This window comes from Polyodon spathula, chromosome 23 (assembly GCF_017654505.1).
Source record: "Polyodon spathula isolate WHYD16114869_AA chromosome 23, ASM1765450v1, whole genome shotgun sequence".
In the NCBI taxonomy this organism is placed as follows: Eukaryota; Metazoa; Chordata; class Actinopteri; order Acipenseriformes; family Polyodontidae; genus Polyodon; species Polyodon spathula.
This window is the reverse complement of record NC_054556.1, coordinates 1,573,426-1,578,425: the sequence shown is the minus strand read 5'-3', so window position 1 is coordinate 1,578,425 and position 5,000 is coordinate 1,573,426. Positions and strand designations below refer to the sequence as shown.

General features: G+C 39.5%; 1 protein-coding gene across 1 annotated transcript in view; it reads left to right on the top strand.

Moving 5' to 3' along the window:
• Positions 1-3,552: 3,552 nt before the first annotated feature.
• The window catches only part of LOC121298154 (GATA-binding factor 2-like), a 19,991-nt gene continuing 18,543 nt past the window's right edge, over positions 3,553-5,000 (top strand). Inside the window, exon 1 of the mRNA XM_041225050.1 lies at positions 3,553-3,667. The gene's annotated coding sequence lies outside the window, so the exon portion shown is untranslated. The remainder of the gene's footprint in view (positions 3,668-5,000) is intronic.

Here is a 5,000-nt window from a genome sequence, read left to right as displayed (position 1 = left end):
TACATATGTAGAGTATAAAATTCATGGCAATAACGTTATTATTATTTATTATTATTATTATTATTATTATTATTATTATTATTATTATTAATAATAATAATAATAATAATAATAATAATAATAATAATAATAATAATAATAATAATAATAATAATAATAATAATATAGCATTCTGAGGAGAACGATAACAGCTGAATTAAATCGAATACAGTGTGATTATTTCAAAGGGAAAGAAAGAAAGCCAGCGTGTTCTACGGTCGTGTTGCGGCAGGACTATAGTATATAAACCCCCGCACAGGCGCACCGTACCCGTGACAGTGCAGAGCTCCACTTTAGACTATATTTAAAGCAGGAAGGCGATTCTTTTGTAGTGTGAATTACACATTCATTTGAAATGGGAAAGTCGGGTCGGGTGGAGCGGTGACTGGGGCGTTGTACTCAAGGTGCAAGGCGCGCACAATGAGACGCGCTGGTAAAGATAGTGTAATGATACAAATGAAAGCGAAGGGAAGAGCCGCTTTATTATGTCCATAAATACACAACTGGACCATTGTGCCACCTTGGAGAACTGCGGAGAAAATAGTTACCAGCTTTCAGCTGGATACCGTGGCAACCTGTGTGTGTGTGTGTGTGTGTGTGTGTGTGTGTGTGTGTGTGTGTGTGTGTGTTAAGTAGCAAAGACTCGCTTTAAAAAATTAAACAAACACACTCTCATACTCTCACACACAAAGCTAATGAACGAGCTAGTGATAGAGGATAGGAAGCAGTGTGCTGGCTACACCATGCCCTCGCTTTGTGCCTGCTGTAAACGTGCTTATGAGTTGTAGTGGAGAGGTAACACACACACACACACACACACACACACACACACACACACACACACACGCACACACGCGAAAACCCGTCGGAGTTGTGCAAATAGAAGCACAGGGCGAGTAGCTGATAGAGACAACGAAGACAGGAAAGACAGGAGAGCAAAGGTGAGGCTGCTTTCGTACACAACTCTTGCTTTAGTTGAGTTATTATCACAACACATGCGTGGACGTGACAGGGTTGGAAAGCTTCTTTAGCGTTTATGATGTGTTTTCTGTCATATATATATATATATATTGTAAACTTGGATGCAAACTGGACGTTTGTCCCCTGGTGACTAGAATATTATATGACTCTGAGCCTTTGACATTATGTGTCTGACGGCGTCAGTCCAAAAGTTTTTACAAGTTCTCAAAAGAAAATTGATACTTTACCGTTTTAATTAATAATAATAATAATAATAATAATAATAATAATAATAATAATAATAATAATAATAATAATAATAATAATAACAATAATGTGACATGAAACACAAGTTTTTCGTTATCACCGCAGATGAATCTCCCGAGACCGGAGGGGTATGTTCTATATAAATTAAACATGTCATAATATTGTTAAAGAAGTAATAGAGAACACGGCAGTGCGTTTACATGTTAAACCCCAGACAGGCCCTTTCCCCCGACTTCATTCTTCAGCGGACTCGCTGTTAAAAAGGAGAATTTGATACTGCCTCTCCTAAAATAAACCGTTCAGGATTGCTGCCCTCTCTCCAGTTCGTATCCGGTTCCTTTATAAGCAGGTAACGATAAGAGATTATATCGTTCATTAACACGGTCTAATCGTACAACACAATACGCATATTGTCAATAGCTAGCTGCAGAATATATACACAGTGACATTACATTTCTACACAGGATTACAAGAAACACAAGCATGAATTCATTCATGAATCACCCTCCCTTTAGAACAATCGCTCTTATAGATAATGTGCATTTCTTAGGTTTGCGTGTTTATTTAAACTAATAGGAAATGATGAGCAAAACTACTGAAGACAGGACTTCGTTTAAAGGATAAAAAGCCAACAATAACACACTTGAATTTGAAGCTCTATAAAATAGAAGATAACAGCTGAATTCCTGTTTTAGGAGAGAATGCAATGTGTTTTGAATATATATATATATATATATATATATATATATATATATATGAGTATATATACTAATATATATATATATATTGGTTAACCAAATGTTTCCCAATTACACTTTGTAGATGTCGCAAATGCATGTACAAGTGTAGATAATAAAATCAGTGGACGCAACTTTTACAAATGGAACTAAAACAGGGAGTTTCCGATCCTTTACTTTTTGTTTTGTACTGCTTTTGCTTTTAAACCACGAGGTTCTCTTTGTAGAACCGGCTGTTGTCTTTTACAGAAGGGATTTGTGGCCCTATAGAGGAATTATGAGATGCCCTTTGTTGATGCCGGCTAGATTTGGATTTGGGGGTAATAGAATTCATCCTATCAGGGTAAACTTATTTCTTTTTTTTCTTTTTTGCCCCGGAGTGAGGGGAGTCGCGAGCCCCGCAGCAGTCTTCTGCTGCACCTGCCCTGGCTGCTGCGCGCACGGGCCTGCAGTCTCGTGCAGGAGATTTACTCCGTTTTTGCATTTAAAAGAAGGGGGCTCCCCTTTTCTCAGAGAATAAAGAAGGGGGCTAACCGCCTAACCGGATTGTTTTGTTTTTTTGTTTGTTTTTTTTTTTTTTTTGGGGGGGGGGGGGGGGGGCGGCAGGGGAGGAAAAGGGGGAGGGAGCGGGGGTCCGTCTCACTTGAGACACCCCACCCTTTTATTTACCGTTTTAAACATGCACGCTTGCAGCCTGCAGGGTCTGTAGGGTTGCATATGGCAGTTGCAATTGAGGGTTATTTAAGTAAAAAGGGGGCTGGTTTTAAAACAAATAATAGTTTCATATGAAAATCGCTTAAACGCTGGAAAAAGGCTTGGGGAATTCTGGAGGCTAGAAAGCAATGTCTTCATGGGGTGTGATTGTTCTCTGTCAAATCGTTCCTTTGTGAGCAATGGCCAGCCTCACCCCGGGCTAGAATATCTATATTCTGTGTTGGAGCTGCTTGTGACAGAGCGCAATGCCGCTACAGGTAACATCTTTCTAACGGGACCAGGTGTGTGCTTGTCAGCACAGCTGGGTTGGGTTAAATGCACCGTTCAGATAGGGCTTCGGGTCCACCGTCTACAGCGCAATTCTTCCAGAAAGGAGAGAAACACGGTCAATACAATTAGCAAACCAGAATTAAACGACTTATACTTTAAATGCAGGGAATTGAACGGACTATCGAGTCGTCAGAGCATGCAGCATGCAAAACCATGCAAACGCATGCAGCTCCATGTCTTTGGAATTAAATTCTGTTTTTGGGGTGGAAAGAATGTTGTTCTGGACGAGTGTGCACACACCAGCCCCGGAACGAGCCCGAGCGCTACCTGCTGTCTCCTAGGTTTGCAAAGAACTCCGGCGGTGCAACAACCCGGAAGAGAGTTTGAATTCGTTCTGACGACAGTCTTACGTGCATCTATTTCTGTATACCCACCTGGGTATGAATGAGATATTATTTAGTTTACAGAAGAGAGAGAGAGAGAGAGAGAGAGAGACAGAGAGAGAGAGAGAGAGAGAGAGAGAGAGAGAGAGAGAGAGAGAGAGAGATATGCCGGAATGTGCGGTTTCTTTTCTTCAACTGTATGTTCATTTTGCTGCAAACGCGGGTGACTCTCTTACTAAATTATACGGGGATCTGAAGCATTGAATTGCTCATCGCCGGCTATTGTTCTTTATCAAAGTGAGTATTGTCGCAAACTCCTTTCTGAATGCATACAGTTTGATTAGCTCGCTGTTCCAGCTCTGCTGTACTGATGTAATTCGCAAAGACTGTCTGTAACTCAGAGGGTATCGGGATGAATGCACTTGAGCTGTCCTATTTTAGCGGGATAAAGAGGATCTTTTTATTCCAGTAATTAGGAAACTCTTTCTGTGTGCTCTTGTAGTTGCTTTTCTTCGGTGTTGGGTTTCCTGCGCAGTGTTATAATAAGGGCAGTTAAAGTTTCTGCAGCGTGCTCCTGATTGATTTGAAGGGTTTGCTTGGATTCAAAATGTCAAAATATTTCTAAAGATCAAATTACGTGTTTTTCATCATTTAAAAAAATAAATAAGAGCAAGAGAATGTGTTACAAAACCAAAAAGCATGAGTGCATTCACAGTGTATGCTATTAATATTACTAATAATAATAATACAACTACTAATAATAATACTAGCAGTAATATAAATAACTAATAATAATATATGTACAACATGTTTTAACGCTTTGCAACCCGTCGACTTCTTTGAGCTAATACACACACACACACACACACACACACACACATATATATATATATATATATATATATATAAAATGCATGTAAGAACGCGTAGGGAACGCTGTTGTTTCGACAGTTGCTCGTTTTTGTATTAATATTTCTGCAGAGCCGCGTCTCTTTTCTTGTTGATTCGTTTCTTTCTTGTCCTGTTAAACTCTGGAAGCGAGCAGCAGGCTGTGTCTCCCGGTGGAGAGCAGCGCCGGATCCCGCGGCACTGGGCAGGCTTGTTTGCGAGCTCGGAGTGTACACGAGGGCCGTGCATGCGAGCCGTGAAAGAAAGCAATACAGGAGAGATACCTTCCTGACAGGATCTCAACGCTTCCCAAACTAGCAGCACACTGGCAGAGCAAAACTGCAGTTTACACAGAAAACACAGCCATCTGCAAAACCAATTACATAGACTAGAACTGCGAGGACCGCGGCGCGCCCAGTGTTAATATTATTATTATTATTATTATTATTATTATTATTATTATTATTATTATTATTATTAGTTATTATTATTAGTAGTAGTATTAGTATTATTATTATTAGGCCAAGGTATGTGCCATTATATTAATTTATCTCCTAGTGTTACACCATTTTTATTTCTGAGAGAAAAATTTAAAATAAATGAAAAGTTGAGAGATCTTGTCAATTCTGCATACGCTTTGCATTAGTAAACTGCTTTTCCTTTTACAGAATAACTAAGTAGCTAAATAAATAGTGTGCGTGTGTGTGTGTGTGTGCGTGTGTGTGTGTATATATATATAAGA